The sequence below is a fragment of the Humulus lupulus genome, chromosome 5, assembly GCF_963169125.1.
Source record: "Humulus lupulus chromosome 5, drHumLupu1.1, whole genome shotgun sequence".
Lineage (NCBI taxonomy): Eukaryota > Viridiplantae > Streptophyta > Magnoliopsida > Rosales > Cannabaceae > Humulus > Humulus lupulus.
In genome coordinates, this window is record NC_084797.1 from 11268816 (window position 1) to 11293967 (window position 25152).

General features: G+C 35.8%; 1 long non-coding RNA gene across 2 annotated transcripts; it reads right to left on the minus strand.

The window, feature by feature from the left end:
* Positions 1-8322: 8322 nt before the first annotated feature.
* LOC133780268 (uncharacterized) lies at positions 8323-11871 on the minus strand. 2 transcript variants are annotated; one of them, XR_009869197.1, is made up of 4 exons: positions 11443-11871; positions 11288-11362; positions 10756-10817; positions 8323-8599 (listed from the first exon to the last, which is right to left on the minus strand). It is a non-coding gene; the product is annotated as an uncharacterized LOC133780268 (long non-coding RNA). The 2 variants fall into 2 exon arrangements; XR_009869198.1 differs by lacking the exon at positions 11443-11871 and having other exon boundaries at positions 11288-11435.
* Positions 11872-25152: the final 13281 nt, after the last annotated feature.

The window sequence follows — 25152 nt, forward strand, 5'->3', positions numbered from 1 at the left end:
CATCTTGTCATAGACCAAGCAAGCGCTTATAAGTTCTTCGACTTTAGGGTCGGTACCGCATTAATGCCATGGAGCTATTCAGTGCGTGATCATCGACCTTAGGGTCGGTCTAGCATTAATGTCGTAGAGCCATTCAACGCATGATCATCGACCTTAGGGTCGGTCTAGCATTAATGCCATAGAGTCATTCAATGCATGATTCTCGACTTTAGAGTCGGTCCCTGACTAGTCAGTGTCATACACAAGTAAGTCATGCCACCAATCATATATCACATGTTCCATATCCATAAACAAGGTATTCAGCATGCTTACTAAACAAGTATTAGTACAATTAGGACCATGCGTAAACACAGAGGCTCAAGCTCTGAACGATATCATACTCAGTATACAAGCATGTCCTAATCACATGTTTCTCATGCATCATATGCAATATATCCAGCAATCCAACATGCACCAATAACAGCCATGCATGTCACGCTTAATAACCAACCAACATGCATCAAGAATAGCCATGCATGTCATACTCAATAATCAACCAACATGCATCATAATAGCCACGCATGTCATACTCAATAATCAACCAGCATGCATCATAATAGCCATGCATGTCATACTCAATAATCAACCAACATGCATCAATAATAGCCATGCATGTCACATATACACAGGGTGCATTTTTCTTACCTCAAAGTCGAGCTAGAACGATTAAAAGAACGACCCTTGAGAACGATCAACTTTTAGTCCTTTAGTAGTCACCTAGTCATAACCAAATATAAGGTATCATTAATAAAAATGATCAACATAAGTTCCCAAACCAATATCTAGCCTCCGGGACATCAATCCCCACTTAACCGGGTACTAGGATCAACCCCGAGGCCTATGGTAAGCATCCCTAAGCTAAAAACACAATTTCAGCCAAAAATGCCCTGATGGACCATGGCTCACCACAGCCATGCCGCGGCTCATCTCCCTGATAGAGGCATATTTGCCTCAGAAGCCACCTTAGGCCGCGGTACACAAAAGCCAGGCCACGGCTCATTACCCAGATCAGCCAAAAATCAGCAACGCACCAGCTCGACCTCCCCTGTATATTCCCCTAGAACCAAGCCTTCAAACCAGTTCCAAACCTTCTCCAAACACACAATTAAACCTCTAAACATCACCCATAACTCCCCCTCATCAAAACCCAACCAAACATACACAAAAACTCCCCTTGATTCCCACTTTCTACATCAAAAACCATAAGCTGAAAACCAAAAGGAAAACAGAGCATAACCTGAATTCAATGTCTAGAACTCACCTTAAAAGCGATTTTGAATCCCCTTAAATGTCTGAATCAAGTTCCCTAGCTGCCACCTTTGATTTCCTAGCTCAATACCTCAAGTTGGCTCTCAAAACTCAAAGAAAAGGGTGAAGGAGAACTTGTACGGGAAGAAAGGGAGAAAGATGAAGATAGACTCTGTTTTATTCTGTTTTCCACAGCTTTCTAAACACCCAAAGCTGATATAAATCCTTAAGGTCAAAAGACCATAATGCCCTTAAGCCAAGTAAACCCCTCAAAAAGCTTCCGAGGGTAAAACCGTCCTTTCCCGCCTTTCTCGTTAATTATAATTAACGCTCTCCAATTCCCGCTATTCTCAATATTCCTGTAACGCCCTGGCTACCCCAGAACAGTTACGGAGAACGGTGAACCAGAAATTTGACCCGCTACCCGAGTCCTTTGGTTAAAAACGTGATCTAAGCGTTATTAACAGGTTAAGGTGGAAAACCAGTAAAAAGGAAAGGGTACTTTTCATTAAGTAAATAAACTGCTCATGAGCCTTTTTAAAATGTTTACAAGTAGTTCATGTTACAAAAGAGTTGCTACAGTTCCAAATATACAATCCCCGCCGGCCTAAGCGGCAAAAATAGGGTAAACCCCTAGTCCCTCTGAGAACTCCTTGACCGCGGCGATCAAGCGGCCCTGTATGTACATCACATCGCCCGAGCTCTCCACTCAGGGTTGGCCAAGCTTTTCCTTCCCTTTACCTGCACCACATAGCACCCATGAGCCAAGGCCCAGCAAGAAAACACAATAAAGCATGATATAATATCAACAACGATCATAATAACCATTCAGGACTATCAGTCCAACAAACAGGTGACAATAGCCAAAAGTCACAACAATGAGCATCGCTCCCTCTAGCCATGTGACGATAGGGTCACCAGGGCTTAACTGAGAAATGAATCTTTCATAAGTTGTTTAGGACAGGTGTATGGTGATTAGTCACCAACATAACCTTCCTTACGACTCTGGAGTCGAAACTATGGACAACGTCCCTTAGCCATGTGACAAACAGTCATCGGGGTCATAAACCTTGGCTATAATCATCTGGTTGTAAGCCAGGCAAGCGCTTATAAGTTTCTCGACCCTAGGGTCGGTCTGGCATTAATGCTATAGAGCCATTCAATGCATGATTCTCGACTTTAGAGTCGGTCCCTGACTAGTCAGTGTCTCAAACAGGTAAACAACGTTCAACAGCATTTAATATGCAATCCATGTCCACATATATCAACCAACATGCCTCAAGTATCAAACCACGCATGTCATATACCTATACAGGGTGCAACTGTACTCAAACACCGTTTTCTTACCTCTGGTTCGTGTGAGAATAATTATATGAACAACCCCTGAGAACGATAAATCTTTAAATTCCTCGACGGTCACCTGGTCATAACCAAAATATAGGATTCATCAATAAAAATGATAACAGAGGGTTCCCAAACCAAATCCCAGCCCCCGAGACCTCAAATACTACCCAACCGGGTACTAGGTCCAACCTCGAGGCCTATGGTTTGAATCCCTAAGCTAAAAACCACTTTTAGCAAAATTTGGCCTTATGGGCCGCGGCCCCAAAAAGCCGTGCCGCGGCACGCCCCCAAGCCCCATCTGCCAGACGCGCATGGGCCGCGGCACACAAAAGCTGTGCCGCGGCACCCAGCCCAGTTCAGCAACTAGCCCACGCACAAACCAGATTTTCCCCTTGTGCGTTTTTCTCTCAAACCAGCCTCTCAAACCATCATAAAACCTCCTCCAAACATATAATTAAACCCCCAAATAACAACCTTAGCTCACTCACATTAAACCCCAATCAACTAACACCAAAAACCTCCTTTGATTCATACTTCCCACATCAAGAACATGAATTGAAAACTTTAAACAAAAACAGAGTACCAGCTGTGTTAAAGGCCAAAACTCACCTTGAAACTTGTCTTGAACCTTCCACACAAGCTAACACAAGTGCTCCAACCCAGCCTTAAGTTCCTCTAGCTTGAATTACCACCAAGAACACAAAACTCTCAAAGAAGGCAATGGAGAAGATGAAGGTATGGGAAGGTACGGGAAGAGAAGATAGAGCCTCTGTTTTGTTCTATTTTATTCTACAACCTTCAGCTATCAAACATCATATATATACACCCCTAAAAAGACCAAAATACCCCTTATGTCATCTTAAGCCTCCAAAGCCACCCCAAGGGCAAAATTGGTACATTCCGCTAAACCCGTTAATTATAATTAACGCTTCCCAATTCCCGCTAATCTCAATATCCTCAAACACCGATATTTCATAACCCGTTACCCTAAAATCCCCGGTAACGCTATAACCTTTAATATCACCCCGAGACTCACCCCGAGCCCCGAGCTCAAACCTGTTATGACCAAACCGATAAATCATGTTTAAGGATCGTCTCATGTCGAAATTTTCGAACCAATCCACATTATAATGTGGTCTCACAGTATATCATTATCATACAAACAAATATTCAATTATACCCTCAACGGGCCAAATTACCAGAATACCCCTGTAAACAAATGTGGACTCACATGCCTGCATTTAACATCATATGATAATATAATTCTCATAAACATGCATAAACACATTTAATGGCATAATTAAACAGTTATGGCCCTCCCGGCCTACTAATCCGGCCATAAACCATAATAGGGAATCCGGGGCATTACAATTCCCAAATACCAATAAATCATATCCCATTACCCTTTAATTCTCGGTAATGCTCTAATCATTAAATTCACCCCGAGACTCACCCCGAGCCCCGAACTTAAACCCGTTATGACTAGACCGAACACTTACATCTCATGATCGTCTCATGTCGATTAGCTCAAACCAATCCACCTTATAATGTGGCTATATTAATTAATCATAGCCATGCACCCAAAATATACAATTACGCCCACAGTGGCCAAATTACCAAAATACCCTCACAATAATAAATTCTCCCGTATGCATGCATCCACCATCATATAATAATATAATTCACGTAAACATGCATATAATCATTAAATAATATAATAAATCAATTATGGCCCTCTCGGCCTCCTAATCAAGGTCCTAAACCTTATTAGGAAATTTGGGGCATTACAACAACGTTAGAGCCTGACCAGTTGGTAACTTTCCTGGAGTAAGCTTGGGGATTGCAAGGGGAGAACCCTTGGCAGCAGAAGCAGATCCCTTTGGGATCTGAAGTTTGGACGAAATACACTTCCCATCGTTCAAATCTTCATCAGAGGATTCCTCGCGCGTCTTTCTCTTCCCTAAGGCATCCTTAGGAAAAGGCACCTGTTGAAGAGGCTGGATTTGGAGAACATCAGAAGGCGTGGAAGATCGTCCATGGATACGGGAAGATCTGCGTGACAAAGCAGACTTATCAGGAGATGATTCTGCAGCAGTAGTTGTACCAGAGCCATCTTTCTTTTTATTTTCTGGGATCCCTAGGCACTTGACACATGCGGCGAAGGTCTCAGAGCACACTCTTTCACACTCGGTCTTCGATAGCGACAGAGTGGAAGAAGCAGGGGGAGATTTCTTCAAAAAAAGCTCCCAGCTGCTTTGCACATGAAGCTGTAATTTTGCCTAGGGTCATGTCACCCTGTGCGATCTGACCCGCACGACACCAGGATCGACTCGATCCACGAAGCAGAGCCGGGTCATAATTTGCATACAGTAGGGGTTCATCACGCCCCTGATACTAATGGCATTCTCTTTGGATTCATGCAGAAACCCCTTCTCTGTCAACATGCTCTGTCATTCGGGACTCATGTTAACCTGAGGCCACGAAAAATCTGACACAAAGAAATAAAAAATAAGGGGTAATGCGCAGAGTCATATCAATAGGCAATCATCCAGATATGATTAACTCACACTAAAAGCAACAAGGGACAAAAGAAAAACATAACTCACCTTTTATGAACACCACGGCCAAAGGAAAATTTTCTCGGGGCAGAAATTTAGGATACCATGCTCCACCAACGGTGAAGTAGTATTTATCCCAATTTCGATGGGAGCTATCAAAATCAGTAAGAATCGTCTGATCCTTTTTGGGAGAGAGATAGAAGGTCTTCCAGGGTTTTCCCTCTATCGCCTTGTTCGTCGACTTGGTAAAGCACGCATAAATGTCATCTGACTAAATGTCGACATTCTTAAGAGTTCCTATCATCTGAGCACCAACTATGGATTGGATAGCGTTTGGAAGAAATTGAGAAATATGAGCTCCAGAGTTCGAAATTATTTGCACCAACAGAGCAGGAAGAGGGAAACGAAGCCATTCGATGTGTCTCAGGCTCATGACAATTTCGGTAGGCTTGATTACGTCCTTGAATCGCCATTTCCGAAGTTCAACATCCGAAAGCATCTGCACTGTGACATTGTCAGGAATGTCGAACGATTTGCGTACGCGTTCATAAGCATTTTTGTATCCATCGCGATCCATGGGTTCGGGAGATGAACGTGAAGACATGATTGAGAAGGCTGAGGTAATTGATGTGTGAATAGAAGGATGGTTAATTTTAGGGTTTCTTCCCTTCGAGTTCTTTCTCTGAAAAATTTAGAGTAAAGTTTGAAAAGTTTGAATTGGGAGTTATTTGAATCAAAACCAGTTAAGTGAGAAGTGGATTAATCGAGTGTTTCACTCGATAATTGTGTTCGCATTAAATTTCAAAAATAGCATGTCAGGAGATTTGATGATTGTGTACCTACGAATTGCCTCAATGCACGGAGAATGACGACTTTGGGCGAAATCTTTGGCGTTGAAGAGTCGGCCCAAGGTTTGAGAATATAATCATGCCTCATCCGTTCGAAGCTTGGACCAGGGGGCATCTATTGGGCCCAAGATATTCGGCCCAGAATTCTTTCCTCATTTGTCGAGTATTCAAAACGAATCGTTTTGATCAACAGAAGCTCCGAAGTCAGAAGCTACGGGACAGAAGCAGTCTACGCCTCTGACTTCAGAATTCATAATTTAGAATCAACACATTTTGGAAGGAAATTCGGTTATATCTCCTCCACCAATCAAGGGTTCGATTGAACAAACTAACGACTTTACATTTTTAATCTATAAATATGAGATTCTTATTTGAGTAAGGGTGTAACACCCTCACTTATTTTAGTTAAAACCATATTTGAGGTGTTACGTTTTAAAACTATATCGTAATTTATTACTGCGGAAGTCTGGACATTTTTTTTTTTTTTTTAACTTGAAAACTTATTTCACATTATTTATATTAAACATAAAGTGTGTCTCAAACATATTATACATAAGTATTAAATAACCCAATTTATTTTCAAAACATAACTTCACACTTTATTACAAACATCTCACTGATAACTGAAATAACCCACAAAAGGTCGATATGTTCATATGTACAAATCAGGGTTAGGACCATGCTTCAGTTCTCCTCATGTCATTCACACATTTCTTTCTCTACCTGCAACACAAGACAACTGTGAGCCTAAAGCTCAGTAAGCAAAGTAATGCATGCAATGCTAATGATTACCCAATATCAATGGACATACACAACTTCTTTTTAAATTTTGGGCCCCTTAATATTGTGCACACTGTTTGAATTGGTCAATGCCTGCAGGGCTTGTTACACATACAATATAAAATCCCATGGGTTCTCCTCCGGCTAGCCATCACCACAGTAGGGCACATTAAAAACCTTATTCCATCGTTGCCCCGTCAGGCTCAAGAGTTAAGGCGGCCACACACTGTGGTGTCAATACATATAACAATAACTCATATGGAGGAGAAATAAAAACGGAAATATGGCAAACAATATAATTGGTTCACTAAAACCTAGCCCAAATTATTGGGCAGCCACTATAAGCCTACTATAGGGCTCCATTTACACTTATTAACACTTTCATTTGCCTTTTCAAAACAGTGGCACTGAACTTAAACTTCTTATTACAACTTTCTTTTATGTTGCACAAAACTTGCAAAGGCATCATATAATTAATCATCATAATATCATGCATGGTCTTATATCATATAATAATTTACCTGTTGACTGTGTTTTTAGCCAACGACGTGAGAACGTCAATAACGACAAGCCTTCAAGAGAATGTAAACGACACAGACAGTTTTATAAAGAAAATAAAGAACACACAAGATTTTATAGTGGTTCAGCCCCGATTGTCGGTAATAGCCTAATCCACTTAGAGTTGTGATTTATAGATCTATACTTAAGATCAGATGGACTGAGCCAACTGAGTTTCTTCAGTACAGATTGCAAAAATACAAGAATTCTTTCAAGTGCCAGCACTTTCTCTCTCTAGAATACTTAGACCCAAGTTTTCTCTCTCTAGAATACTCAGACCCAAATTTCTCTCCCTAGAAAGAAGAACCCCCTCTCTAATCCCATAAGCTCTCTATTTATAGGCTTAGGGTCATGCATACGGTATCCCCTAGAACCGGGATATTTTATTATATTTATTACATTTAAATTACAAAGAAACATTCAAAATTCAAAATGTAACAAACCCCCCATTTGTGGGAAGAATGAGAGATTCCCGCATATCTTGTTGAAGTTGTTTCTGGGAATCTTGACTTAGTCTCCTCTAGCTAGTTGATCCACCTCCTACTGACCACCCATGCAAGTGCTGGTCGAACATGTGCATGGTGGTAGGACAAATATTTGTTGGTCGGACGTGCATGGTGGTAGGACATGCACTTCTCTTCTCTAACATGGCACTCTCCTCTAGCATGCCATGTTTCTCCTCGGACCAAATCCTTGGGGTCTCCTAGGACCACCCTCTTGGGGTCTCCTAGGACCAAGGTCTCTTGGGCTCTCCTCCTCGGACCTCATCCTTGGGGTCTCCTAGGATCACTCTCTTGGGGTCTCCTAGGACCACATCCTCCTTGGGGTCTCCTAGGACCACTTTCTTGAGTTCTCCTCGGACCTCATCCTTGGGGTCTCTGTAATGACCCACTAATCTAGACTCTTGGACCATTATCGAACTATACATACAAATTCTTACTAAAACATACATTTGCGAAAATACCATAATTTATTATAAACTTGTAGAAACAAAGGTTACTTTCATAAAAATAAGTAGGATATGGGTACCCATTGTCTTTAAAACAAAAATAACTTAAAGTAAAAAGAGTTACATAGAAAATGCAGAAAATACATCTAAAACCATAAAAACATAAACAAGACTACATCCTCGAATCGAATAACGCTCGGCCCCTTTGACTCCATTCACCATCGATACACATCCTCTAAGCGTCACGAATCTTACCGCCTCTAAAGCTTATTTTCCTGCACATAAAACAGAAAGGAATGAGCCTAATGCCCAGCAAGGAAAATCTAACACATAATCATAAACATAAACTTCATAATAAACGTAAAGACATATCATAACACATAATACATACACTTATTATAATGGCCATTATTACTTGGGGTCCCATAGACTAAACAAGCATATGCCCATGGGATTAGTGGGGTCCTACTAGCTAAGTAGGTCATATGCCCATAACCCATTTGGGGTCTTGTTAGTCATATGGGTCATATGCCCAAGCCTACAAACATACATGCATACATATCATAACACATTTAACAACATAAAACATAAGATAACATAAGCATATAACATATAGATTCTAGCCTATTTTCCTTACCAAAGTTACCGGGATATGATGGACTGGGTTGGGACTTTTGGAACACTCCTAAAACCATATGAGAAAGAGTGAGTTTTATGAAGAAGAAGAAATGAAAATGAATAGGAAGACTAAACCATTGAGAAATATGCTTACCACAACTTATGTGCTTAAGAACTTGGATTCCCTAACCAAAATAAGAATGAGGTTAGGGGACTGAGTAGAAGACTAAGAGAAGGGAAACATAACATAAATCAACTGAACTAGAGTTTTGGGTTTACCTCAAAGACTTGCGAGACCAATCTACACCACAACCGAAATACTATAGAATCTCACTTCCCAAAGTGTTTGATAAGCTTATGATGTTTAAGCTTATGATTTCCCAAACCCAGGTGTTTAACTCTCACACTCTCCTAGCACTTGCAGCTTCTGAACTTAGAGTAAAAGGTGATTAATGGCTGGGTACTAGGTCCTATTTATAGAGTTTGGGAATGAAAGTATCTTGATTTTACTTGAATAAAAATAATGGCTATTTAGGTGAAAATAATTTGAATAATCGTTCAGCAGAGGCTGAAGACTCGTTCAAAAGATGATGGACTTAAGAAGAAGTTTGAATGGCTGAAAGGAAAGGAATTAAAAAATGTTTGAATTTATGCTGGAGGAGGCGATATATCGCCCCCTATAGGCGATATATCGCCTGGACCATTGTTCCCGAGGCGACCGTGCATTGATTCGTGTTTTCCGTATCTACGTGCTGCGATATATCGGCACACGCTGAATATTTAAACACGAAATTACACATTTTTAGCTAAGTTTGAATGGAGTAAACAGCCTTGACTAAGCCCTCAACGTATTCAAAGCTGCTCACTGACCCTATAACATTCAAACTTTACTCCTTATTATTTTTAATCCTAAAAAATACTTAATCCTTAATCACCATTCATAACATGTGCTTAAAATCCTATTGGTTGATATCTAAACCTTATAGTATAATAAATATAATCCTTAATATCAGTCACATTAATCAAACCTTAGGTTAAACTTAATATTCTTAAACTATAGATTAAACTTAGAAAAATCTATAAGTACTACTATGAGTGTCCAAATAATTCCCGGTCTGAACCAAAAATCCACAGTAACAAAGATAATGCTATCATACTATTATCTATCTTAGCTAAGTAAAGTTCTTGGACTCTACAGTCTCCTAGGATCACTCTCTTGGGGTCTCCTAGGACCACATCCTCCTTGGGGTCTCCTAGGACCACTTTCTTGAGTTCTCCTCGATGCACCCTCCTTAGCTCTCCTAGGATGCACTCCCCTTAGCTCTCCTAGAATGCATCCTCTTTAGCCTCCTAGGATGCACTCTCCTTAGCTCTCCTAGGATGCATTCTCCTTAGCCTCCTAGGATGCACTCTCCTTAGCTCTCCTAGGATGCACTCTCCTTAGCCTCCTGGGATGCATTCTCCTTAGCCTCCTCGGACCAAGGTGCACTTGGCTTGGTTATGACATCTTTCAGGCAGTCCAAATTCTTCGTCAGTCTACCGGGTCCCTTTATCACAACTCTGAGGAGTCAATGTATTAATTGACTATTAATGTGTCTTTTACTGACCATGCACTGCCACTTGTCACCTTTATTGCCACGTCATTGATCTCCAATTTTTGGGTATAACATTACCATATCACTATTATGCCATGCATAAAAATTTATGATGAAGTGTCAATGTATGTTAATACCACTTACTCACAAAATATTCATATAATGCATACTTTCACATAACATGTAATTCTTGTGTTGCAGTTGAGTACTTTACTTACCTTCTATCCAAAATATAATTCACCGTGTAACAAGTGGTGTCTTAGGTATTGATGTGCTTATCCTGACAATGGCATGGATTTCTCATCATAATGATGGCAGTAATACATTGAACTCTCATTTAAAAATACCCATAAAACATCATATCAAATTTCATACCCAAAACATGCCTAAAATGCCTTAAACCACCTAGATCGAGCATTAGATTTATCTTAGACATTTGGAGAAATTTTGACAGAGTTTCCCCTTAATTTTAGCTATCCTCAAATATCAAAATCAACCAATAATCAACATCAAATAACCTACCATAACCATATATATCCCAAATACCAACATAATTCATCATAAAGTTATCATATACCGATTTTGATAAAATTCTAATTTCCTAGATCATCACCTAAATTAAATGAGTCTCCACATCTATTCAAACATTTATAAACATATATACTCTCTTATAAACTCAATCAAATAACCAAAAATCAACTTGTACTCCAAGAACCCCAAAAATCTCATAAAACACAAAATTTCACTTACCGAGCAACTTTTCGGCGAAAACAATCTCTTCAAGCTTTTCTAAACCTCAAACCACTTGGAAACCCCAAGAAATATCTTAAAAAAGATAAAACACCATATATAAGATTTCAGAAAAATTCAAAAACATGGTTTAACTTCCAAGTACAAGAACTTACCATAAAAATGCTAGAACTAAGCTTAATCTAATTCTTTGGCTTTGCTTTCACTTGGATCTCCTTAGAATTTCTTCAAACCAGCCAAGAAATGGTTTTTGGTTTTCTTTTCTCTCTATTTTTCAGAGTAATGGTCGTGCAAAGTGATAAGGTTGATGAAAATTCCTTATTTTCAATGATTTAGCCTTATTGTATCAAAATTTGACACCTTTCATCTCATCATTTCACCTTTTGACTTATGAAAACCTTATCACTTCAATAATTTCGACTTAATCATCTGCTAGGCCTATTATCCTTATGTGTAAAACACTCACACCAAACCTTAGGTCCATATGACTTCATACCCAATAGTTATGCTTACCCGATCGAGCGTAGCGCACTTATGCTAAGCTCGTTTTGACTTTGCATCAATACCACTGATTATGTATACCTCCCATCAAGAATTGATCTAATAGTTCTAAAACCATTTTTACATCATCAATGAGACCTTAATCATACCTCGATTACATTTGGTAAATCCATAAATACTCAATTTTACATCGAAATACTAGTAATCGACATTGTACTATTTTTCACTACTTAACCTATTTTTCCTTCTATATCTCACTTTCATCACTTAATTCCATGCCTTGTCCATATTTTTCATACTTTCTTATATCTTGAGCACATCAAACACCCATAAAAGACAACTCAAATGCCACAAGGTTAATAATATTGAGCATACATATAGACATCACATACACAACTTTTATACTTATACACGAAAACACTTATAAGAATATGCATATGCTCAAATTATACATATTGTATGATATGTAATGCAATGCAATCATGTGATTATTGGCTATATTATATCAAAATAATGTGGGTGCTACACAACATCCTCCGGAAGAACTGTCTGATAAAGAGATTATGGAGCGTGTACTTGGACGTGATTCGGTATACTTGCGAGGGTGGGGGCGGTCTCCTAGTGTCACAACTTCTACTTCACATTGTGAAAATATTGTGGGTAATCAACCAACTTATGAAGAGTTAGTTGAACGACTTAATGATACAACTTTCCACCTTAATGCTACTAACGAACAACTTAGTGTGGTTGTGGATATACTTCGTCATAACAATTTGATGGCACCGCCTCCACCACCTCCAACAGACCAAGCTTCAGATGCAAATTTAAGAGAGTCGCCATCTTTTTCAGTTCGGGAGTCACAAGATGATTCTTAGTTTATTTACATTAATTTATTAAGGAATGCACTTTATGAAGTTTTTTTTTTTATTTTGGTAGGGGTAACCTTAAAATGATAACTTTATAACTTATTTTAGTATTGAACATTATAAAGAATTTTAGCATTAGACATTTTATTATTGTATGGTTTTTTTCTAGTTTATTTCTAATATAGAACATTTATAAATAACTGTTATTATCTTTTACCTACACATAACCATTAAATTTGAACAAAATATAAATTGTGTAACAGACCAATAAAATAATGCTATGTGGGCTAATAAAATGACACCACGTAGGATGCCACATATGATGCCACGTAGGATGTCACATATGATGCCACGTCATCAGACATGTAAAATTACAAAAACCATGTCAGCATACACGTAGGATGCCATGTCATCAAACACGTCATCTGATGACTCATCAATTGATTTATAACTTAGTGGGGTCCACTGATTCTTTTACCTACCAGTGTTAATAAGTGTAGGTAAAGACTCTTTCCCCACTAACCTTTACCTACCAATCTCTACCAATTCAATATTGGTAGGTAAACCATATTACCCACCATTATGCTAGTTTTACCTACACTTACAATTGGTAGGTAAAGACCCCATTTTCTTGTAGTGTAAAGACACAAAAGTTTTAAAGATATATTTGTTCTTGTTCTGAGTTTGAGAGCTAGTACTCTGTTGTTAATGGTGTTGTGTTTCTGGCAACAGCCAGTGGTGTAGATCGAAGATAAAGCTTGCCGATAAGCTTTACATTAGGGAAGAATAACACTTGACTTTTGAATTAGCCATTCAGTTATCATCATTAATTTGTGGTTACACATATTGTGGGGAGTCTTTTCATTTACAAGTTATGATATAAATATATTGGTTGTATTGTTTCTTGGTTTCCTTGAAATCAGAAGTTGTTTGCATGTATTTGGCCTCTAATTGGTCTTTTATCTTTCGGTTAAGTTTATTGGTGTATTATCGTTTTTGAAGATAGCCCCATTTGTAGTTACCAATTTCTTTTAAGAGTTTTAATCATATGTCTTCATTTCCCTTGAGGAATTAAAGAAATGATTTAGAAAACTTGGTGTGATTATGAAAGGAAAATTTAATGTTATATGTGTGATAATTTAGTGAAATTTTTTAATATACTAACATAAGTTACTATCCCAAATATATGACAATTTCAATTTTTTAGACAAAAATATTTAAACACTCATTTTCTATCTCAATCATCACTCTCTCTCTAACATCTCTCATTCTCTCACTCTCTCTCATTCTAATTTTGTAGATCTCGAAAAAATACCAAAATTAAAAAAAATCATTTGAAAGAGACATTTGAGTGAAAAAATATAAACGTCCAAAATTTTCATCAAATTTCAATGCAGAGCATCGAAATGACATCGAAGATTGCCCCATTTGTGTATTATCATTTTCAAATTTCATATGTGAGAGACTAATGTAATATGATTTTTACATATCTTTTGTCAAAAAAAAAAAAATACACAAGATATATAAATCTTAAAAAACTTGAAATTGACTCATAATTTAGCTTTCCATTGAGCCCTCATTTACTATAATTCTTAGTTTGGTTGATTATGCACTAACTAGCTCATGACTTTGTTGTGTAGAAGTATTAAATATATGAACTATTGATTTTTGTAGAAATAGCTATAGCATATGTGTAAATATCTAGGGTGTGTTGTACAGCTAAATATAAGTTGTAATATTTATTTCTTTCATTTTTAATTATTTTGTACATTGTAATCTGCCTATATATTGATCATTCTATTCTTTGATAAAATCAAATTAGAAGAATTAATACCAATAAACCTACAGTTTTTATTCATAATGTTGTCGAAGCCTGATGGAATAATAATAATAATAATAATTCTTTGAGTTTTACAATTAAAGTCATATTCATTTTTTTTTCCCTTGGAGAATACTACAACTAAGTAGACTTACTTTCTCATCAAGAGACTTCTTTTAAGTCGTCCACTATCATTTTCCACACATGGGCCATTACATTCAATAAAATACCATTTTCGTGTGAAACCTTCGAAAGGCCGAAGACCTGGAAATTGTAACAAAATTATTCTATTTTCAAAATATATATATAGATAGGGTATTACATATGTCAACAAAATTAATAAATAAATAATTACTTATTTTTGTTACAAAATTGATGCATAATAATAATAATAATCCAAATTGAATACAATTTTTAATTTCCATGTGATCAGAAAATTCAACTACTTTCAAAACTTATTATTTTGTGAGTGTATGAACACTACATATTTTCCACTATGTCTTGTGAAATGTTAGGGCAACCTCCACTTCATTATAAATCTACTTTAACTTCAATTTTTCATTTCAAATTACTATTTCATCTCCAATCATTACTTCAAATTTTAATTAAAACAAAAATATCAATTTTTTAAATTCTTTTTAATCATCAATAAATGATCTAACTAATAATAATATTATATATTAACGTTATAAACATGCAGGAGCAGCTTATCTCTCACTTGGACAGACTCTATCTATTTGCAAAACTCTTATAACGTGTTAATTAATATGGTTTGTTTATAAATTTGTACAACTAGTTTTATTTTCAAAAGAGAAATCTATATTAATAGTTATAATTGTTTATTTTTTCTAAACAATTGAAATATTTATTGTAATGTAGGCTTCTAATTAAGAAAATAAGTTTGAAATGAATCATCTATATGAGATTTTAGATAGTTGAACTATATAAATATAGAGGAATTTGACCATATGTAAAATTTTGATATTGTGAAGTAATTTCTAAAATTAATAATTTTCTGAAACTTTAAATAAGAAATAATTATTTATTTATTACTGCAGTATACATAAACCAATTAATATGTAATACTGATTTTGATATTCTCTTACTCCTTTAATAATTATGCATGAAAATATATTATTTGTGATACCTAATTCAGTTTTCCTTTTAGAAACATGAGAATATATATATATATGTCGTTATGGTTTGAACATTAAGAAAATAATAAATGAGATATATAGTCGTATGAGACTCTATATAGTAGTATGGAGAGACATTTACTTGTCTTTTAGTTTTAAAAATAATTGTAGGCCTAATTGATTGTGATATGTTTGTAGTGAGAGAGTGTGTGATCATAGAATTTAATGTATTTAATTATTATTACTATAAAGAACAAAAAAGAGGTCAAAGGATGGTTGGTAGAGACAAGAGAAAATTATGCACAACAAGGTGTAAAGTAGGGGGGAAATAATGCTTTATATTTCCTGTCTATTGAGAAGAAATTCTTTATTCTCCCAAGAGATACGGTGGTCATTAATTAAACCAAAACGTGTAAACTAAGGTTGGAATTATTAATTGGATGTCTAGCAATTGTCATTAATAATGAGACCAAGAAGATAAAGAACCAAAAAAAGAAAAAAACTTCAAACGTGTAAATTAGGGAAGAATAACACTTGACTTCTGAATTAGCCATTCAGTTATCATCATTAATTTGTGGTTACACATATTGTGGCGAGTCATTTCATTTACAAGTAATGATATAAATATATAGGAGAATTTTTCTATAGGAGTTTTACTTTAAACTCTATTGGTGGGGCTCTTAGTGTTCTCGACCTTTATACAGTTTTCGGCACGATTTTTTTTATAACCGTGTATATTGTAGCTATTTAGAGCATCGGAGCGATTTTTAGAAAATTCTGAATAGTTTACAGTACCAAAAACTAGGTTCAAACATGTTGTTGCACGCGTTGCTAATTTTTTTTATGCGCATGGAAAACATGTTTGAACCTAGTTTTCGATACTGTAAACTATTCAGAATTTTCTGAAAATTTGCGGGATGCTCTAAATAACTACAATATACACAGTCATAAAAACGTGTAAATTAGGAAAGAATAACACTTGACTTCTGAATTAGCCATTCCAATATCATCCAATTGCAAATCATGGATGCTTCCGGCTTTATTGGCAACAAATTGTGTGGACCACCACTCCTCATAAAGTGTAGAGAGGATCATGTGACATTGAATAGAGATGCAAGTACTGAAGATGGAGAAACACAAGATGCTGAATACTGGTTCCGATTGGGCATAGGAATGGGGTTCGAGGTGAGCATTGTAGGTTTCATTGGTCCGTTGCTGGTTTGTGGATTTTGGAGGCGTGCATACTTTTGGTTTTTCGAAGAATATTTGTGGTACAAGTTTGTGGATTACTTTATCAAAGTAAAGTACATGTTTTAATATTATTTGGGTCAATTGTGGTTTAAAGGCTTTTGTAATAAGATAGGGCCCTGTTCCTTTTCCTTTCTACTCACTTTGTTTAGCCTTCTCTACTTTATTTTGTACTATTGGTTGTATTGTTTCATGGTTTCCTTGAAGTCAGAATAGTTGTTTCCATGTATTTGGCCGCTAATTGGTCTTTTATCTTTCGGTTAAGTTTATTGGTATATTATCGTTTTTTAAGATAGCCCCATTTGTAGTTACCAATTTCTTTTAAGAGTTTTAATCATGTGTCTTCATTTCCCTTGAGGAATTAAAGAAATAATTTAGAAAACTTGGTGTGATTATAAAAGGGAAATTTCATGTTATATGCATGATAACTTAGTGAAATTTTTTAATATGTCAATATAAGTTACTATCCCAAATATATGACAATTTTAATTTTTTAGACAAAAATAATCAAACACTCATTTTCTATCTCAATCCGAACTCTCTCTCTCTCTAACATCTCTTATTTTCTCACTCTCTCTCTCATTCTAATTTTGTAGATCTCGAAAAAATACAAATTTAAAAAAAAAAAAAAAATCATTTGAAACAGATATTTGAGTAAAAAAAATATAAACCTCCAAAATTTTCATCAAAAATATGTACCTCCAAAATTTTTGTCAAATTTCACTGCAGAGCATCAAAATAGCATCAAAGATTGCCCCATTTGTGATTACCAAACTTGTACATGAAATATATATCCCCAAATGAATGTAGCTAGTGATTTAGTATCCTTAGCAACAGGAAACACAACTCTAATAAGATAATTAACAATATTTTGAATAGTATATACTATAAAATAATATAAGATAAGATAATATAATATAATATAACAAAGAAAGGGTTGGTTTGTTTTCTTTTTGGCAAGATTATAACTAGAGGTGAAAATTGCACTTTATTGATCTTAAATGTCAAAATAAATTAAGTTTGGATTATTATTTTCATTTAATTAATATGATATATTTTATGGATGAAAATATTTGATCATGATTTAATTTATTGTTATTTTGTAGGAATTAATTGATATTTTGGCATAAAGAAAAAGAAAGAATAAAAAAAGAGTTAAATCTGAAAAACAAAAGGAAAAAAATGGCATTTTGTTGAGGAAAAGCCCAACCCGTCTCCTCCCCAAGCCCATCGAAGCCCAGTGTAACGCTCCAAACTCCAGGGACCGTTACGGTGTGCCTTGTAAACAGTGCTAAACTCGCTAATCGAGTCATTTGGCCAAAATCGTGAACTAAGTATGATTAGCGGTTTAGGGTTTAAAAACTTTGATTAGGATGTAACGTTTCACTAGAACGTTTAATTTATACATTGGGATCCCGAAAATATAATTTCAGAGTTTATTACAGAAAACATTTACAACAGGCCGTTCTAGCGGCAAAACAGGGTTCAACCCTAGTTCCACTTTAAACCTCGGCCGTGGCGGACGAGCAGCTGCATATGTACACATCATCACCTAAGCTTTCCAACACAGGGATGGTCCAGCTTCCTCTTGCCTTTACCTGCACCACGTAGCACCCGTGAGCCGAAGCCCAGCAAGAAAACTCAATAAAGCATGCTATAATGTCAACAACGATCATAATAACCATTCAGGACTATCAGTCCAAGCAAATAGGTGACAATAGCCAAAAGTCACAATAATGAGCATCGCTCCTTCTAGCCATGTGACGATAGGGTCACCAGGGCTTAACTGATAAGTGATCCTTTCATAAGTTTGATTAGGACAGGTGCATGGTGAATGGTCACCATCACAACCTTCCTCCCGACCCTAGAGTCGTGCCATGGACAGCGTCCCTTGGCCATGTGACAACAGTCACCGGGGTCATATACCTTGGCCATAAACATCTGGTCGTAGACCAGGCAAGCGCTTAATAGTTCTTCGACCTTAGGGTCGGTCTGGCATTAATGCCATAGAGCCATTCAATGCATGATTCTCGACTTAAGCTTGATTAGGACAAGTGCAAGGTGATTAGTCACCAACATAACCTTCCTCACGACTCTAGAGTCGAAACTATGGACAACGTCCCTTAGCCATGTGACAGACAGTCACCGGGGTCATATACCTTGGCTATAGTCATCTGGTCGTAGACCAGGCAAGCGCTTATAAGTTCTTCGACCTTAGGGTCGGTCCTGCATTAATGTCATAGAGCTATTCAATGCGTGATCATCGACTTTAGAGTCGGTCCCTGACTAGTCAGTGTCGTTCACGAGTAAGACATGCCACCAATCATATATCACATGTTCAATATCCATAAACAAGGTATTTAGCATGCTTACTAACAGATACCAGTACAATTAGGACCATGCCCAACCACAGAGGCTCAAGCTCTGAACAATCTCATACCCAGTATACAAAGCATGTCCTAATCACATGTTTCTCATGCACCGTATGCAATATATCCAACAATCCATCATGCACCAATAACAGCTATGCATGTCACGTTTAATAGTCAACCGACATGCATCAATGATAACCACACATGTCATACTCATTAAGCAACTAACATGCATCATAACAGCCATGCATGTCACATATACACAGGGTGCAGTTTTCTTACCTCAAAGCCGAGCTAGAACGATTAAAGGAACGACCCTTGAGAATGATCAACTTTTAGTCCTTTAGCGGTCACCTAGTCATAACCAAATATAAGGTATCATTAATAAAAACGATAACTGAGGGTTCCCAAACCAAATCCCAGCCCCCGAGACCTCAAATACTACCCAACCGGGTACTAGGTCCAACCCCGAGGCCTATGGTAAGAATCCCTAAGCTAAAAACCACTTTTTAACAAATTTGGCCTTATGGGCCGCGGCCCCCAAAAGCTGTGCCGCGGCACGCCTCCAAGCCCCATCTGCCAGACACGCTTGGGCCGCGGCACGCAAAAGCCGTGCCGCGGCACCGAGCCCAGTTCAGCCTAAAACCAGCACGCGAACTCAGAATTGCCCCTGCGTTTTCCCCTAGAACCAGTCATTCTAACCATCTTAAAACTTCTTCCTAACATGTAATTAAACCCCCATACATCCCCCATAACCTCTCATCATCAAAACCCAATCATACCATCAATCAAAACCCCTTTAAATCCATACTTCCATCAAGAACCAAAGGCTGAGAAATTTAAAGATCAAAACAGAGCATGACCTGAAACAAGTGACTAAAACTCACCTTGCAACTAGTTTGAACCTTCCTTAACAGCTTAACCAGGTCCACAACTTCAGCCTTTTGAATTCCTAGCTCAAAACCTCAAGATGGCCTCAAGAACACCAAAGAAGGATGAAGGAAAGGTAGTGTACGGGAAGGGAAATGGATAGCCTCTGTTTTTGCTCTGCCTTCTACAGCCCTCCAATGTAATATATATCCTTGGGCCAAAAGACCAAAATACCCCTAAGCCAAATAAACCCCTCTAAAATCTTCCGAGGGTAAAACCGTCATTTCCCACCTATCTCGTTAATTATAATTAACGCTCTCCAATTCCCGCTATTCTCAATATCCTCAAATTCCAGTAATTCATATCCCGTTACCCTAAAATCCCTAGTAACGCTCTAATCATTAAATTCACCCCGAGACTCATCCTGAGCCCCGAACTTAAACCCGTTATGACTAGACCGAACACTTACATCCCATGATCGTCTCATGTCGACAAGCTCGAACCAATCCACCTTATAATGTGGCTATAATAATTAATCACATTCATGCACCCAAAATGTACAATTACGCCCACAGTGGCCAAATGACTCGATTAGCGAGTTTAGCACTGTTTACAAGGCACACCGTAACGGTCCCTGGAGTTTGGGGCGTTACACCCAGGCTCTCATCACCCATGCACGCCACCTGGCGCACTCCACGCATGCCACGCGTCCCAGGCAGCTCCTTCAACCCAGCCATTCTCTCCGCATGTGCCAACTCCATTCAGCACCTCCAACGTGACCAGCCGAAGCATCCCCAACAAGTTCCCAACGTGCCTCCCCATCATCCCAGCTGGCCCAACACTCCAAAAGCCCAACAAGCAGCCAACTCCCTTCAGCACCTCCCACTCACACCTAAACCCCGTCTCCAGCTGAAGCCCATGCAAACCCAACGTTTGGCCCAACATTCCCAGCTGCCTACGTGGCGCGATCCCATTGGCTGGAAATGGGTCAAAACCCACTTCTGCCACAACCACCTTCAACCCATATTTTGTGGGTATTGGGCCTTGCAAAATTATCATTTTGAGCTTTAAAGCTCATCTTTTTTTGTGCTTTTGAAAAAGAGTATTTTGACCATACACCAAAATAACTAGGTTAATATTTATAATAAGATTTGATTTTTTTAAAATCATATTTTATTATTAATATTTCAGATTTATTTTGTAAACCCCATTTTGTTGTTTAATTTCTTTTTAGTCCTTTTCTCCCTCTATAAATAGGGACTCTTTCTTCACATTTAATATGTAATTTTTAGGTAGCAAAACTCCACCAAATTTTAGTCTCATTTCTCATATTTTCTCTCTAGAATTTCATGAGAATGTCTAGCATAATAGGCTAACTTTTTTAGGAAGGTTAGGATGATCCTATATGTACTATGACTTTGTTTGGTATTTTTGATTCACCATGTGCTTAAAGTTTATATATTTTAGTGATTTATTTTATTTCATCTCTACTTCTTCATCTTATTATCTATATTTATGTTTACTAATAGTATATAGATTTTGTCATGCACTTTCTGTGTATTATCAAATTAGTAAAAATAATATAGATAATATATTTATCATTTTCTCCATCTCACTCATATATATGTATTTTTGCTAAAATCAATATAGAATTTGCCATGCTCTTTCTATGTATTTTATAAATAATAAAAGTAATATTTGTGTTAGGTTTTATGTCCAATCTTTTATTGCATTATTGTCAATGGTATAATGTCATTTTTAGATTTCTCATAAGATTTATCTCATCTTTCCATGGTAAAGAATAATAATCACTTGAATACATTTTTGTAAAACATATTTATGCTTCAATGTTAAATCTTCCAAATGAATAGTTGGGATGTGAACTTTTCATTTGCGTAACTTTTATGAATCAAAGATCCAAATAAATAAGTATGCATATTGGTGACTCTTGATCCTTCCTATTTGTTACCTATTGTTACATCACACTTTAGTCTATCTTTATTTTTAATCTATAAATCTCAAAAACAACAAAAATATCAATTGTTTTATTTTCCTCATATTACTTATCTCTTAAACTTTATTTATTGATTAACTTTATTTCTTTGCCTCCTTGTGGAATCGACCGCCCGATCTATACTACGACTACCGCTAAGTGGAAGTCACGTTTGGGCGTTAAACAGATACATAACAGACCCATATTTATTTCTCCAAGCTTTTAAATTGAAAATTAGGGAAGCCCTACGTAATTGTAAAATTTTAAATACAAGAAAGTTAAAAATAACACTTGCATCCACTGATGACAGATCACTTTTCCATTGAGCCCTCATTTACTATAATTCCTGGTTTGTTTGATTATGCACTAACTCCTATAGAAATAGTAATAGCGTGTAAATATCTAGAGTATCTAGAGTGTGTTGTACAGCTAAGCATAGATTGTAATATTTATTTCTTTCTTTTTTAGGTATCTTGTACATTGTAATATGCCTACATATTGATCATTATATTCTTCGATAAAATCAAATTAGAAGAATTAATCCCAATAAACCTATAGATTTTATATAAAGTCTATTCATAATATTGACCAAGCCTGATGGAAAAACAATAACAATAATAATAATTCTTTAAGTTTTACAATTAAAGTCATATTCACTTTTTTTCCCTTGGAGAATACTACTCCAACTAAGTAGACTTATTTTATCATCAAGAGACTTCTTTTAATTCGTCCACTATTATTTCTTTTAATATATGTATATCTAAGATATCGAATACACATATGCACCAACAACTACCATTTTCCACACATGGGCCATTACATTCAATAAAATACCATTTTCGTGTGAAACCTTCGAAAGGGCGAAGACCTGGAAATTGTAAAAAAATTATTCCATTTTCAAAATATATATATATAGGGTATTAAATATATCAACAAAATTAATAAATAAATAATTACTTAGTTTCTTTCTTCTATGTAAAGTCTTTAATGTTGACGACAAAATTGATGCAAAATAATAATAATAATCCAAATTGAATACATAATTTTCAATTTTCATGTGATTAGAAAATCTTTCAGAGATTTTTTAATTGATGGATGTTTCAACTACTTTCAAGACTTACTATTTTGTGAGTCTACAAACCACTACATATTTTCTACTATATCGATTGTGAAATGTTAGGCCAGCCTTCACTTTATTATAAATCTACTTTAACTTCATTTTTTTCATATTTTTCACTTCAAATTACTATTTCATTTCCAATTATTACTTCAAATTTTAATTAAAAAAATACATTTTTTTTATTCTTTTTAATCATCAATAATCTAACTAATAATAATGCTTGATATTTCCTTTCTATTGAGAAGAAATTCTTTAATCTCCCAAGAGATACAACAGTCATTAATTAAACTAAAACGTGTAAACTAAAGTTGGAATTATAAATTGGATGTCTAGCAATTGTCATTAATAATGAGACCATAAGATAAAGAACTAAAAAAAAGAATAAAAGTTCAAACGTGTAAATTAGGGAAGAATAACACTTCTTCTGAATTAGCCATTCCAATATCATCATTAATTTGTGGTTACACATATTGTGATGAGTCATTTCATTTACAAGTAATATGATATAAATATAATGGAGAATATTTTTATAGGGCTTCACTTTAAACTCTACTGGTGGGGCTTCCAGTGTTTTCGACCTTTGTATAATTTTCGGTACGATTTTTTTTATGACCGTGTATATTGTAGTTATTTAGAGCATCGGTACAATTTTTAGAAAATTGTTCCAATATCTGTACACAAACGTGTCAATGCTGATAGCTGTACACAAACGTGTTATGTGTATGGTATTGAGATCATGCTCAAAACAATTCACATCAAAGTCTAGTCATTTTCTTAAAAAAAAAAACATATGAATATAAGAAACATATGAGTATAATGGAAATTGTTCCTCCAGTTAGATTTTAATTTTTTTTTTATTTTCTAAAACTGTTAATTTTAAAGTCATCTAAATAAGGTAAATAAATTTTTTTTTAAAATCATCTAAATAAGGTTAATAAATTAAAAAAAATAATAAATGAAAAAAAATTTCTCATCACATATTTAAATTACTCTATCAATCATATTTTCCAAACTATAATAGAACAATTTTTATGTGCTTAAATTTAATATTTAATATTTTTTATTCTTTTATTAATTATTTATTTTGTCATTTAATTTATTTTGTTTATCCAAACCTTTATGTGATAGTATAATAAGACATAAATATACGTATTTTCTTATTTTGCCGTCTAGTTTTTTTAATGAGAACTTACTTATTTTAGTTCATCTAGCCATTAATTAAATAATATATATTTATATATAACTTTTTGTTGGCTTCAAATTAAATAATTAAAATTTCACCCAATTAACTTTTTAAGACATACCGTTATACAAAACATTGTGTGTCCGACCAATTGTTGCTAGGGATGTAAATGGGACAGGTCGGGGTCGGGGATGGCTCCCCCACCCCCGCCCCACTGCAAAATTTCTCTCCCCATACCCGCCCCGTCCGCATTTAAAACGGGATCGGGGGCTTCGTCGGGTACCCGTTTAATAAAAATTTTAGTTTTTATTCTCATAATTTGTAAAATAATTAAAAATTACAAACATATAAGATTTTTCAACATTATATATAAAGTATAATTATTTATTATTAAAGTCAATGGAATTGCTTTTGTTCAAAAGTCAGGCATATCACAACACACACAACCGACGTTAATAGTTTATCCTTTTTTGTCCATTGCTTTTACAAAATTTGATTTAAAACTATAGCCTTATTTTATGCCTTCTTATTTATTCATTTACTTAAATGAAGAAAAAAATAACATGACAATTTTAACGTTAGTAATTTTTTTAACTTTTAAATCAAATGACAAATATTTTAAATGGTGCAAGGGAGCACTATATATATATATATATATTAAAATATCGTGGCAAATTTAACACTATTTGCCACTCTTCTCTTGATAATATATATATATATATAAATAGAACTGGAACATGCAATTACTTCTCATATC